The sequence below is a fragment of the Triturus cristatus genome, chromosome 3_1, assembly GCF_964204655.1.
Source record: "Triturus cristatus chromosome 3_1, aTriCri1.1, whole genome shotgun sequence".
Classification (NCBI taxonomy): domain Eukaryota; kingdom Metazoa; phylum Chordata; class Amphibia; order Caudata; family Salamandridae; genus Triturus; species Triturus cristatus.
This window is the reverse complement of record NC_140583.1, coordinates 1,134,346,897-1,134,362,926: the sequence shown is the minus strand read 5'-3', so window position 1 is coordinate 1,134,362,926 and position 16,030 is coordinate 1,134,346,897.

Here is a 16,030-nt window from a genome sequence, read left to right as displayed (position 1 = left end):
AACTACCCAAGGTCCCTGTCTTATCCCTTTGGGTGCCCTTGTTGTTTTTTCATGCAAAAAAGTATAGATCACTTTTTTTAACAGTAAAAGGGGACTTTTCCAGCACAGAATCCCTTTTATGCTGGAAAGTAAATACTCATGTGTCACTATGGGAAAGCGCAAAGGTTTTGTAAATCTGGGCCTCTGTGCTTTGCTTTCAGATGAGCTAAACAAAGGAGAGCAGAAAGAGGCAAAGGGATATGCAGTTTTCATCTGTTGGTGGCACTCTTCTTCCATCTTGCGAATGCCATTGTTCCTGTAAAGTAAATGGTTAAGTTAATTTGTAGTTAACCCTAAGCACAAGTGTGCCTGTTATATACACTTAACTTTTCACTTTGCTTCACACTTGCTGTTGTTCACAAAGAGTTAAGCAAGATTGAATATACGCATTGTTTGTGACACTTAACAAAACAATTAAATCGACATGGAAGGAGCTCTGGTCAGTCTGAGTTTCTCTTTATATGTGGATGTGAGGAGGCTGTTGTCCTGGGTGCACCTAGGCACCCCCAAAATATATATTCACAGCCACTAGCAAGGGCTGTATTCCAGGGGATTAATGGTGTAGGAAGCTGGTTCTGAATATACTATACCAAAGTAAGGTATAATGTGCACAAACCTATTTGTGGTAATGTGGGCGAGCAGTAAGGCTTTAACAGAGGGTAGTGTTACACATTTATTGTACACACTCAGGCAAGAAATGATGAAATGACTGAATTCTGACCAATTTGTATAAAAATTATATTTAATTATTTTATTTCAAGAATCAAGCCAGGCCTGCTGCAGGTAAGGGAAATAATACTCGGCAGGTAAATTGTAGTTGAAAAATAATTGAAATGCAGTTGGCCGCAATTGGTTTGTTTACAGGTCAACAGCCAAAATTACTTTACAGTTACTTTTGAGATGACTTTGTACATTACTTTTCAGGTTACTTTTTAAGTTACCTTTTCTACTCAGTGTAATGTGCCTAGATATCACATTGGGACATTTCCTAGAGAAAAGGTAAGTAATTCAGTGTTTATACATTTGCAGTTTTTCAAGGTTTCATTCAAACCAACTCCACACTTCCACAGAAAAGCAGTTAATGCAGTTCTGTGGGAGAAAACAATGTTATCAGTTTAACGGTAAGTACTTAGGTTTTTGTGTTGGTATTCTGCAGTAAGAACCAGAGTTCCCCCAGGATCGTGGATGAGCTCTCAACACACCCTCAGCGGAATGCATAATGTTGAGGCCCAATGTTATCCAATGAAGGACAGGGAGCCTCCGGTTGGTGGCTGCTCATGAGCAGGCCACAAGGTTGTGGAAGCAAATCTCCTAGAGTTTAGCTCAGGGCAAGCACAGCACAGTGACACACTGGCGGCCGTGTGCAGATTGCTGATTTGGCATCGGGTGCCCTGTCGTTTTCAATGGGAGTTGCCGGTTTTGGATTTTGGCTGCAGGCGTGGTCCAGGTAGACTTCCAAGAGGAACCAACAGCTGGGGAGGATAGTTGCAGGGCTCGGGACGTAGGTGCACCTCGGGTCCTTGGTGTGGTGTCTTGTCTTTTGACAGTTATGACACCATACCTTGTTGGAATTCCTTACTCTTACCTTGGTACCCAATCTTAGTTTGTGAGGAGTCTTTGGGCCCACCCTCCTGGACAGGTTTTTTGGGGCTACCTGGGACTCCTTACTTTTATCTTTAAGAGGCTCACTGTCTTTCCTCTGGGAACGTTTTGTAACCCCTTTCTGTTGGTCATCCCCCAGTTTGCATCCTGGTCACCCTTGTCTTTACCCAGTGGTCCGACTTCTTTTCCAATTCTTGGAAAGAAATTAGAAATAGGTCTACCAGATACAGATGCAACTTTTCATCAATGCAATGACTTAATATGTGTTATTTCATAAACAAATTATAAAGAACATCACAATCTTGCACTTTACTTTCAGTCAACCAGCCACCTAGTGTTTTCATTGAGTAGTCCACAAATTCCACCCAGGGCTAACTCTGGGTTTTGTGAGCTCCCCTGAATCTAATTCTATACTCCTCAGTAGTGGTCCAAATCCCTCAATCAGGCTGCACTTCATGTGTTCACAAGACTCTGCTTCTGCCGCACCAAAGGTCAGAAGTCTGTCTCTGCACTTACCAGAGAACAGTTCCCAAAGGAGTGCCCACCTTTTCACTTGTCTGGCTTCACAAGCCCTCTCAAAGGTGGTGAACCACTTGGTGATATCATCACCATCCTCAAATTTAGGGACAATCCCTTTGGGGATTTTAGGATCATACGATTGCTCTCTGACCCTATTTATTAAGTTACTGCAACCACTTGATGGATGCTAGGCCCATCTCTGCTCTTTCTTTTTCTAGAGCTAGGAGACTAAAAGGTTGGCCTCTTCTTTGACACTGTCCTCAAAGGTATCAGAAGCACCTGACCTGACTGGCAAAATGTGTGGGGAGGGGTTACTGCAACAGAAACCCAGCTTCCTAAAAATGGGGTTTCCAGTTGAGGGCAAATGATGCCTTTGCGGTAACAATCCGTAGTATGGAAAACTTAGAAAGATGATTGTCCCTCAAACTGTGGCCACAGTCAAAAAGTGAGAAGTGGCAGAAACAGCATGAATGCTTTTTTCAACTTATGGTTTGTATGGCAGGAGCGCAAACTATGGTTTATGTAGCAAAACATGACTGGAGAATGTCAGAGGTGGGTTAGTTTTACTTTGTAACCGTATTTGCACTTTTATTGTGTTTTTATAAGTCAATTCCAATTGTTTTTTAAAACATGTATCAAGGTGTTGTCAACAAAGCTAATGGTGCTTCAGACAACCAACCTTCTATTCGGCCATCTACCAGCTGCATACACAATTTTCCCGGTTAAACCCAATTCTGATGCCCCAAGTTCGTTAAATGATGTGAAAGTTATTAGCAAATCAAAGATTTTTCTACTCTACCTTAAACTTTACACCCTCTTGTCAGATCAGCATGAAACCCGTGTTATCTGCACTTGGCTTGATAACCAACAGAAAGGCATATCGCTTTAGTGAATGACAGTTACCTAAATGGTAATGATCGTAAAAATACTCAGTGATAATTTAAGTGAAGATCTGATATCAATTTAAATATTTTTTTTAAGTATCTTCGAGTGACACACCATATCTACGAGGCCGTGAAAAGCCGTGCAGGGTGGCTTTTCCTGGCCTTGTAGATATGGCTCTGCAGCTCACACTGCCAGAATGTCATTAAAAGTGATGTTCCAGTGGAGTAAGGGTCTCGTTAATGAACTGCAAAGTGTAAAAGAGAGCCACAGTGGTGCTTTCAGGGAACAAGTCCAAGAGAAAACAAGCAAAACAACAATTCATCCAAACAGATGTACTCCTACAGGCTACTGGTTAAAACAAGAAGGGGTAAGGGATTGGTACATACCCCAAAAGACACATTGATTTAAAGGGCTGTATAGTTCCTATTTTTCGAAGCTTTGTTGGGAAAATAGTGTTTTTGTTACAGCAATATGTAGGACAACTATGCAGGATGAATGTCACTGACACTCCCTTGTCATACAACTACTAACCTAAATCTGTCTTTTCTTATGGCGCTAGCAAACACTGACAACTGGGAAAGCCTTTTAAAAAGCCCTAAAGCCAGAGAAAGATCTGCAAAAGTGATTATCTGCAACCACAGCAGTGAACTTCGTTTTTTGTATTCTTGCGAATTTGACGACTTTCTTGCTCAGCCTTCCTTCGGTGTGAATTTCTTGTTTATGAACACATGGCCTAGATAAAGTACACTACACTTTTAGAAAGAAAACAGATTTAATTGGCTAACAGTTTTACCGTTTGTCAAACAAACGCCTTTTACCAGTACCTGTTCGCTTTGAGACAGAATAGATTTTGAAATATGTTGACGAGGAGGTTATGTGTTTCTGGGGGTTTCTTTTGATTATGATGCTAAAAAATGAATGATGTTATAAGTTGCAGTAAATTAGAGTCGAATACCTTGAATCTTCATATACTTTATTGGAAAATGTTATCAATATATATTTTGCCTGATTCATTCCACTAATGTGTAAGTGCTATATCTTAAAAAAATATATATTTTGCTCCATGAAAAGTTGCCTCAGTAAAAATACTATTCTAGCACAAACGAAAGGACAAACTCACGCGGAAACATCAGAAGGATGCAAAAAGCATAGACAAAGCCAAATGGGTCTGCAGTTTGAAAAAGTGAGGGACAACTTAATGGTTTTGCCAGTTATTGTTTGTGTTGGCACTGATGGCCGCCTTGCCAGCACATGCATCAAAAAAGAACATAGACCTGGAATTGTTTAAACTTTGTAGCGTTTCCTTGAATGCCAAACAACAGAGTCATTTCACAAGTTGATTAGTTTTAAAACAAGGTAAATGAAAATGCTGTCTTCAGTGCTGCAAAGTAGGGAAATCTTTATGCTGGAATCCGGCGATGCAGGGACATATGTTGAATTTGTCCTGATGTAATTTTCCGACACCAGGAAACATTGAGTATCGTCTGCGTGCTGTCGGTTTTCCGTTCACCCAGAGCCGCAACCTGCAGAGAGCGACAGGGCTTTTTTTTCTTTTCACTTCAAGTGGAACCCAAATCAAAGTGCTGATTTAAAGGGCCTTTAGCCCTTCTTTTGTTGAAGTATCATTCAGGCTGGGTGTCATCTCAAGTCTAACAACTATACACTAAGACAATGGAAGGAAACTATGATATATCACATCACAAGTACTTTGAATTAAAGGCAGGTTTTTCACTCTGTTCAACCACCCGTTGTAAGACGTGCACTCACCATAAAAAGGCCAGATGTATCTTTGTGTATGAGTAAGTAAACAAATAACGATTTAAACGGCAGCATCATTTTTTTTATTTTAACTCTTTTATAGCACTATTTATCACAGTAAAGTGTGACAGAGTGCTGCTCATAACGCACAGAGATACAATAAATCCTACAACTGTGTAAATGTACAGGAAATGTTGCACGAGACAGTTATGGCTATAAGGTGTTGGAATCACATATCGTCCATACTTGCAGACATTATATGATAAGAGGGAATTGTCAGTAGTAACACAAAGGAGCATATTTTATTCTATCACCACCACCACGTCACTTTTAGTGACGTGTTGATGGCGATAGGGACTGCGCCTTATTTACAAGGCAGCATTAAGCCACTTAATGTGGCTCAATGCTGCCTTGTAAATAAGGCCCCCTTTTAAGCTACACTTTGCGTGAAAAGAGCGGGCAAAGGGTATTGTGATGAGCACTCCACCACAACACCCATTGATTTTGACGCTGCCCACTATTTACAAGAGCAGCGCAAATAGGAGCCAGTGCCAAAATTAATACTAGGGAAAACCTGGTCTTGAACAGGCGAGACGAGGAGAAATGCCCTATTTCTCCTCCTTTCTGCTGTTTCCATTGAAGCAGCAAAACGTCACCAAAATTCAATTTTGCAACTTATATGTGTGCAGCATTAAGCAGCACACATAGAAGTTGCAAAACACCATTTTAAGATTGTTTTTGTGCAGGATGGGGGACCTTCCTGCACATAAACAATCTTCCCCTCAACACAGGCCCCCTTACACTATGGTGCAATGCTGCCTGAGCTGGCGCAAGGCAGCTAAATTTAGCGCCATGCATGGGGAAACGCAGGGCTGCACCATATTCTAGTAAATATGGTGCAACCCTGCATTTCTAAAGTGATGAAGCGTGTCGTTAAACTTCTTGGCTAAACAACACGCTTCACCACTTTCTTGTAAATATTCCTCAAAGTCTGGATAAAAACATAACACAGTAATTGGGTGTAAGAAATTGGTCCATAGTTGAGGGGAGGTGAAAACCCTACTCAAGCAACAACCACAATCCTTGTCAAGGTGAACCACAAAAGTTACTAAATTAACCTGAGCTGAACAGTTTGGTTGCTTGGCACAAAAGCAGTAAGGCCTAACTTAGAAGCAATGTGTAAAGTATTTTTCTATTACTCAAACAGTAAGAAAGCGCAAACACAACTCAAGGAAAATCCCAATCCACATGAATGAATGAAATGACACCAAAGCAAAGCCAATCAGTAAAACCAGAAATATGAATTTTTAAAGTTTTTAGTGCAAAATAGCACCTAAAAGATCAAACCACCAAGCCAGGCCTTAAAGCAGCAGGGCATTCCTCCAGGGGTCCATGCAGTACTTTCGACAATTTCCACAGGGGCAGGAGTGTATTGAAGTGGTGTTCTAAGGGTCCATTATTTATACCTGATGCCAGCCTCTGAAGTGGAGGAACATCCTGGGTTACCCCCACATCTGGTTCTGGAAACGTCTTCCCTCCCCCTGCCAAAGCTTCATGAAGTCTGGGAATGACAAAAGACTGAACGCAGGTTCCTTTGTTTGTGCTGGAGGCCAGCCCTTTCAAGTGGTAGTGGGGCAGGGAGCAGCTCCATCCCCAGCCTTCCTGGCAGGATGGCCCATCTTACTAATGTCCAGCCCCTTTTGTCCTATTGTCTTTTAGGAACAAAAAAACCTCAACACCAGAGCCATTCTTAGTCATGTGACCCATGACACTTGTAGCAGGCATCAAATGGTTAGGATAAGAAAATGTCAACTTTTTAAATGTTGCTCAACACACAGGCCTGATTTTGATGCATACACGGAAACCTATTATATTCTAAAGTCATTGAGTATCAACTATACTTTCTAGGTAGAATATGCTTATACTATTTCAGTCATACCCCCCATATGTGTATGATTATTCAAAAAAATATATAAAACATTCAACCACAGCCATGTCCCAGTATTCCTAACGACATTATAGATAATACTGGCACATTAATCACAAACAGTGTGAAGCGATATGGAAAAAATGTAAGGTGGGTCAGAAAGTGCCTCACGTAAGGAACCACCATAGAGCTGCTGATAGGTACTCACCAGTGTGCTCACTTTATCATCATCGATACTTTCAAGACCAAAAGAATAAGTGACCTAACTCAACTAAATGTGAATATTAAGAAAAGTGTGAAAACTATATAATGGTGCTAACTGCCATCACACCCCCGTAATATGTAACAACGAGTCACCTGAACTTTCCCATTAAAATAGGTTGTGAACACCATTCATATGTATTTAATCTTCATCTAGTGTTCACACCCGATTAAAATAACTGCATGTTTAGACCATTTTAAGTTGAACGGGCGACATGATTCATTGTCTTAGAGTTTTTCGGCAATTTTATCAGGGCACAGGGATATTTCTCCACCTCAATTATACTGGACCTGCAGTGGTTGAAAGAGAAGTGTCCTTCAGTCCTTTGGCATTACTTTTTCTTCTCTTTGCTCTTTCTGCAGGTCCAGTTTACTTGCGGTGGAGAAATCTCCCCGTACCATGATGAAACTGCCACAAAACTGTAACGCAATATAACATGTTGGCCATTCAACGAGGAAATATCTCGCCGGGAGATGGATTTTCCTTGCTCACACTCGCCAACTGGATATTGACAAACACGAGCAAGGAAAAAACCTATGCTACGTGGGGCGGAGTTTTAAAGAACTCTGCAAACTCAGCGTAACGTGGAGTGCGGAAACTATGCAAACTATGCAAGCGGAGTTCACCGCCCAGACTCACTCAAAACTACACTAGAAACTGCAATGGAAGGCCTGAGACATGCTCTAAAGTGCCACTTTAGTGGGTGGCATAATGTGTGCTACAGTTCCCCAAGTAGTGTTTCATTTACCGGCCCACGTACATGCACTACCAACTTACTAGGGTCTTTCAAGTGAATCAAATATCCCAATAAGTTGAAGGTCAATTTTAACATGTTTAAAGGAGTATGCACAAGCACTTTAGCACTGATTAGCAGTGGTAAATTTCACACAGTCCTAGTGCCAAGAAAATCAAACTCAGAAAACAGAATTGGTGAAGGCAAAAGGTCTGGGGAAAGGCCACAACAAGGATGTCATGTCTAACTTTAAGATTATCTGTACTAACAAGAATGTATTACTTCCCAAAAGAATGCCTTTTTGCAAACTTAAAATACCAACAGATTGAGATAAAAATCAATATGGATATAAACCCATAGCTTACAGTTGACATTCAGGTCCTTGATGCTGGTAAACAGATCACTGTGCTATAGTAGAAGGACTGCACCTTTCGAACTTGAAGTAACAAAATGATCTCAGTGTCAAAAGCAGTAGTCGACTTACCCATCTACATAAAAGACAAATCTGTGATCTGTGTGTTACGCAATGTGCACTAGGCACATTAATATTTTATACCACTTTAGGAGTGAAAACTGTGACTGGACAAAACACATATCTCTCCCAGAACCACATTAGGCACAAGAGCTTTCTGCGCGAAAAGCATTATTTAGTAGTTTTACATTTGGGCCTCACCTACATGGTTCACCAGGACCTGCAAAGTGTGTATTGGACCAGTCTGCATCCAAGAAGATTCTGAACTCAGGAGCAGCATCCCTTCTCCCCGCATACTAGTTTCTGCTTTCCTGGTTGGCTCACAGGGTACCGGACCAGGCCTCTGTCCTCCCCTAACGTCCTGCACATACTCTTGAGTTGAAGGTCACATGTTCTTAAAATAGTCTTCCTGTTGATTGTTGCATCCGTGTTCTGACTGGTTCCTAGGACTAGGGTTTCAATTCGACTAAGGGCTTAGGGCGTAGGTTCTGATTGGACATTAGGGCTAGGGTTCTGATTCCTTCCCAGGTCTAGGCTAATAGGAATTGGATCAAGGGCTTGGGGTTAGGGTTCTGATTGGCTTATAAGGCTAGGGTTCTTATCCATTTCACAGGGCCGGGGTTTTCATTTGACTTAGGCTATGAGTTCTGATTGGTTTCCAGAGCTACAGATTGTATTGGACTTAGGGCTTAGGGTACTGATTGGTTTATAGGGCTAGAGCTGTAATTGGTTAGGAGGGTGAGGGCCCCCATTGACAGGTTTAGGGTTCTGACTGGCTAGAGTTAGGGATAGGTTCCTATTGTCCAAAGGTCTCCTGATCACTAGGGCTATTTAACCTTAGGGTGTCTCAGTTTAGGCGTCGAGGCCAAGGGCAGAGATTACAAGGGCAGTTGCCGGTTTGGGCATATTTGGGCCAGGTTGGACCTGGGGCCAGAAATACTGCAATTTTCCAAATGACCAAAACCATAACCCACCAACATCATTAAACATACAAACACATTCTCAGCAAATGTACACTACTCATTCACAACAAACACATTTACTCCTCAATTCACTCTCTCAACAAACACTACAAAACACCATAAAAACACATCTCTATACCTTTCCACACCAACTGCCATACCATTACTGTCACACAAAAAACTACTCTGTCCTGTACCACTATCAAACACACACATCACCAACACAACACAAATGCATGTTACACATAACCATAATCCCCTCAAACATACCCTCCCTTTTCATACACAAAACAGCTCTACCCTCTGTTTACTCTAAATAGATCCCATTCCAGCACCAGCAACCCTTTATTCAACGTTATCTCACACCATCCTCCAAATAAACACCCTCCTCTTTTTATCAAAAGGCACACAAACACTGCTTACACTCCACTTCACCTCAAATGCTACCCCTTAATGCTTCCAGAACAACTACAAACACTCATAACCCCTGTTCATCTCCCCATACGTACCACATACATTCACATCCAACACACATCACCATCCCCTTTCCCCTTCAATATACATTTCCCACCACTACTTTAGATCCAAATTCTACAAACAAACTTACTACACAATACCACATATGACTACTCCACGGAAAACAAACTTAATACACACACTTTCTTACTGCATTCCATCAGAAAATACAAACATCCACTCCCTCCCACATGCCCACACAAATAATACACATCTTAGACCAAATTTGCACACACATTTTCTAACATTTATAACATCAATCACAAACTCGTCCAATACAGAACCATACTTCTCCATTCACCTTTAATCCATTGCACAATTTAGAGCATTTAAACCTGACCCACATGCTCCTCCATCACCCCTCACACATGCACTTTCCTTCTTCAAAATGCACAAATGACATAAACAACACACCTCTGTTCACAACTTTGCATCCCCTTGTCTATTATACAACAAGACATAGTCCACCATCTCACTTTCAACCACTATCCCCAACACCTGCACACACAGACCCAACACAATGCATTATTAGATTTTGAGCCTTTTGGACGAAGACAGCGATATAGACAAAAACAATCGCTACTCCAATACAGTTAACAACATCACCAATAGTCAATCTACTACAAGTCCAGAGCATACTACTCGCTCTTCCGGCAAACGGATTCACACAACCAACAAATCACAATCTCTAAACTGTATTTTAATAAATATAAATGCATCATTCCATTCTAAAAACAAACACCATATCTATGACCTACTCACTGACAGACAACATGACTTGCTCTTTATAACCAAATCATGGTTGGGAGGTGGCATGGCGCCAGTAATGCACAAAGCTGTTCTTCCAGGCGGTCAGACTTTTAGCTGAAATTGATATCAAACTTTCACGCATAATCGAATAGGCAAAATAGGAGGCAGACTAACTGGTATATTCAAGGTACCAATAAATCTCACCAAAGCTGGAGTAGTTTCCATACAAGGATGTTAGGCCCTTATCACCAAAATTCACCCAACACCAAATTTCTCCTGTAAGCTCCTCCTTCATTACAGACCACCACCTAGCAATAGTACATTCCCAGACACATTCTAGACACTGTTTCAAACCTTCTGTCTCTACATTCCAAACTATGGATCCTTAGTGACCTAAACATATGGTTTGATAACCCTAATATGCCCCATTGCAGAACTATCATCACTAAACTAGACACACTGAAGCTACATCAGATTTTTCCCAAACCAACACACATCACTGGACAAATCCTAGATGTCATTTGTGCCATTCCAGAACTAGTCACTTTCCAAAGGATTACTCCAGTCACATGGTCAGACCACCAACTGGTAGTGTTCCAACACAAGGCATCACAACTCTTCACTCCTAAGGCCAACTTACAAGCAAGCACATCTTGACCTTGGAACAAAATGAATTTTGATGATCTATTCTACTAGAAATACAACTAACATCCAACAAAGATCTTTTCACAATAAATTCAGTTTAAAACTCTATGAGTGACTCCTTTAAGCTTTTGATCTCCTAATTCCACAATAAGCAACAAAACATGCCAAAAGAAAACAAGCACCTTGGATAAATGCAAAACTATGAGAAAAAAAAAATTTGCAAAGCTGCAGTGTACTTGGCTCAAAACAAACAACACTCAATACAAACTTCGCCTACACAAACACTACAAAATATACAAGTCATCTAACAAAAAAGCTAAAAAAAACTACTATTCAAACACAATTCAGAAAGCAAAATGTACAAATAATTTTATAAAATTGTCCCCGAATTTCTTAACCCTAAATGGACGGAAGCAAACCATCCAATTTCCTAAGCATTTACAGACAAACTGGCAAATCAAAGCAACTATGTTAGATTCATAGTTCAACCAACAAAAAAATCATCAGCACCAGCCCTAGGTTAACTCAGCCTCAGCATTGCTTCAAACTATGATCAGAAACTGATTTTATGGATCTTGTCAAAATAAGCAGGTCCAGCTGGCTGTGCCTCTGACTCTAACCCTCCACAAATCTTCAAGAACATACTGTTAACAACATCTGCTGCCACCCTAGTGAGAGCCAACATCAATTGTTCATTCACAATTGGAGCTTTTCCAAAGACTTAAAAAAGACATACATATGCCAATTATTTAAGAAAACAGACCTGGTCCATCAAGATGCAAAAAACTACAGACCTATTGCAAACAGACCATTCCTCAGCAAACTAATAGAAAGAGTAGCATTCATTCAGATGTCTCAATTTATTGAAGTTAACTCCATACTTTCAGACTTCCGTTGAGGAAGAGACACAGAATTTGCCCTATTGCCATCTGGGATAGCCTATAAAACACAGTAGACCACAACGGGGTTGCTGTACTACTTCTCTTGGTCTTTTAGCTGCCTACGACTTGGTTGATAATGACACTCTAATCCAAAGACTCCGCAAAGTGGGCATAGAGGGGACCACTTTCGACTGGACAACATCCTACCTTCAAAACAGAACAAATGACATCCATCCTCCTCCTTGCTCATCCAAACCGTCCATCATAAAAGCAGAAGTCCCTCAAGGATCAATCATCTCACCCATGCTTTTCAACATCTACATGAAGTCATTACTGGCAACAATCAATGAATTTCAGCTCACCTGCTATAACTACACAAATAACACACATATACTCCTTAATTTAAACTGGAAAACCCCCGAGCCATTGATCAGTAGATGACATGGAGCCATCTCAAATGTATTGTGTCCAAAATGTATTGCTTACTTGTAGCGACTGGAAAAACTATAACCCACTCTCTGCCTGGCCTGATCCCTGCAGCACACATCGTAATCCTATAAGATATATAAAAATACAGCCACTCAATAACCAATTAAGCAAGCTAGAAAAGATTTACTCTCACATCGGTCCTTGTTGCTAATTTCTTTTTACATAAGTAGACTTTCAGACTCTGCTTTTCAAGTTCCACCTCACATGACTCCATCCCCTATCCTCTGCCACACCTTGCCCCCAAATTTATGGGTTCCTGGAATACAGTTTTTTCACAGGAGAAAATGAATTCCAGCACTTCCTGTCTGCAATCAGATTCATAGTGTACTCACGCTTATAGACTGTTCTCATTCACACATAATCACTTTTTTGTAGCTCAGATTCCTCTAGCGGGGCAAGGTTGCAGGCTGTAGCTAAAGAAGTTTCACAAAGCTGGACACCATCTTCACTATATCATGCTGACAAAGATTTGCTGTCACAAAAAATCTCAGAGGTGGAGAAACCTGAATCTTCAGCCCAGTGGCAATGAACGTTGGTTGGATCATCTTGACAGGTTTGACCCAGTTCCCCCGAGATTTTTGGAGCCAAAAAGTAAGTCGCAGGTTTTCATGGGTAGTAGAAGAAGTCCACTCAGGTACAGCCAAGAGTTCCAAGACCTCAGGAACAGCACTTTTGGGTCAGGACTTCACCCAGCAGAGGTCACCAGCAGGGTCCAGGGCAGGTCCAGTTGGAACTGGTCCACTTACCAGTTGCAGAGAAAGGCCTCTTGAAACTTGTTGTGTCCCTGGATCTTGAACAGGAGGTCAGCCTTCTGACTTACTCTGTTGATAGTGAATCACATATAACTCAAAACAACAAGAAATGCTTTAATGTAACACAATGCTGTGTGAAAATATTCAGTGATGATGTTTACAGCCCATTGAGCCCATCACACCTCATTCGTCCTATTTTGTAAGCAGCTGATCTGACACTGAAAGGTAGTTTTCTAGAGCAGGCTGAACCCAGCTTCATATTGTACAATATAAATTGAGGATCAGAGTATTGCACCTATAAGGAATTACATAGCACACTGATTAGGGTTTCGAAGCACTGAACCCAGCAGATTTAGCAGAATTAACAGCAAACTTCAGGACAGTCCTAATCCCAGATTACGATGTAGTGATTTCCCTTCTGAGCACACTTTGGTTCTCCCTTAGTTTTACATCTTAGACATGTTAGGCCTAGTCTGCTTTGCACATTTAATAATGCAACATTATTGTAGGATCACGCTATGCATGTTATTTGTTATACAGGAACTCAGTCTGCACATCTTGTACAAAGTTGCTCTGAATACATCACAACATAGTTGTTGGAAGCCGGAGTCCCAGTCCCTCACCACTGTCACCAAATGCGAGACCAGGGACTCCTCACTCAACGTTAGGCCAAGTAAGGACACCGTTTGAGATAGCCATGCTCACCCCCTTAGTAGCTTGGCACGAGCAGCAAGGCCTATCTCCAAGGCACGGGTGTGCAGTATGTGCAACCACACTCACAGCAACCCACTGGTGGCACCACAAATGGACTCCACAAGAGTTTGATAAAACGAGTATAAACTTTATATAAAAAGATATGCGATCAGACCACATGATACAAAAGCCAACATATAATAAAGGGAAATACTCGATCCAGTTGGTTGGGAGGTTTAAATCCCAACCACCGTTTTCCAAATGCTATGCTGGTTGTGATGCTAGAATCACACACGTTGCAATGGACAAACAATAGTGCACTGCGTAATGATACAATCCTGTGCTTGGCAACGGAGAAATAATACAATGCGTAATGATACACCCCAGTACCTTGCAATGGGAGAAATAATGCAATGCATACCGCTACAATCATGTACTGCGCAATGAAGGAATAATTCAATGCGGGCCGCTACAATCCTGTACTTTGCAATGGAGAAATAATGCAATGCAGAAATAATGTCAGGCGTCATAAGACAGTCCGGCAGTTCGTTAGCAGCAATATTGGCAATGTGTATTATGACAATCAGCCTCTTCGAAAACAGTTGCACCCCACACGTATCAATGATGACATAAAGTACAGCTTCTCACTCTGGCCCCAGTACGGCCACTCCTTTGGTCAGTACAGGCCCCAATCTGAGCCGAAGCAAAGGCTGACGTCACCAGAAGGAATGAGAGGCTGCAAGAGTGTCCTTCTGAGCCCGCAACCTGCCCCGGTAGTGATCCATGTTACCTGAGGGCGCGATCCCACTCTCCTCTCCTCCTTCAGCGAACCGGGCCTACCGTGCAGAAATTTCTCAATGGGGCTCGGCCTGGCAGCTCAGCTCCTCCGGGGCTTCTGGTCTGGGCCGCGACCGTTAGGAAGGTCTCAGGTGGCAGCAGGGCACACGTACCCCACGCCTGTGTGATTACGGATGCATGTTCACCACAGCACCCTCTGGGTCTCCTCTGGCACGAAGCCACACACACAACGCTGATAGGACTTCACGTCGACTCCAAGTGCATGTTTACCAGGCACTCCTTCCTGCGGTCTCAGTTGGCACCAAGACACGCACACCACGCTGCAGAGACTCACTTTCTTCCGGTGCACATGATGATCAGCCGATCAACTCCACAGTCCAATGTTGCACCAAAGCACGCACACTGCTTCACTGACACTTACTCCAACTCCGGTGCCCCGATATCCAGGCGCTCTTCACCAACGCCTTCAGCCGTACCATGACACGCTCACCATGTCCGAGCCTCACTTCTCCTCCGGTGCACTCGATGACCAGACACTCTTCAACAGCGCCTCTGGTGCACCCCGACACGCATCCTGCATTTCCGAGACTCACTCCACTTTTGATGCACATGCTGACCAGGCGCCTTAACCAATGCCTCCTGTGCACCATGACATGCACCCTGCGCGTCCGAGACTCCCTTCACCACCGATGCACACGCTGACTAGGTGCTCTTCACAAATGCCTGCGGTGCACCACGACATGCAACCTGTGTGTCCGAGTCTCACTTCACCTCCGATGCACATGCTGACCAAGCGCTCCTCACCAACGCCTGCCGTGCACCACGACACGCAACCTTTGTGTCCGAGTCTCACTTCACCTTCGCTGCACATGTTGACTAGGCTCTCTTCACCAACGCCTCCTGTGCATCACAGCATGCACCCAGCGTGTCCGAGTCTCACTTCTCCTCCGTGTGTCCAAGATCACAGGGCACACCTTCCGAGGGTCTCAAGCTGCCACAACACGTGCCCACCGCGGCGCTTGAAACTTCTCCAGAAACTTTTATGTTCCTGTGTTTCCAAACAGGGAGCCAGCTCACCTCGGGCCCTTAGGGAACAAGACACAGCACAGAGCACATTCTTCTTCAAGCAGGGGTACCCAATGCACAAAGCACAGTCCCAACAGCCTCTTCTTTGGTTAAAACAGCAAACTGCAGACCAGCCCCAGATCACGAAGCAAGGGTTGGTCCTTCCCAGCAGTCTCTTCAGTTGTTTCTTTCTTAGCAGAGGTTCCTCTTGACCACGAAATGGGTCCAAGCCTTTTCAGTCTCAATCCATTTCTATTTGAATGTTCAGGGGTCTCAGCTCTC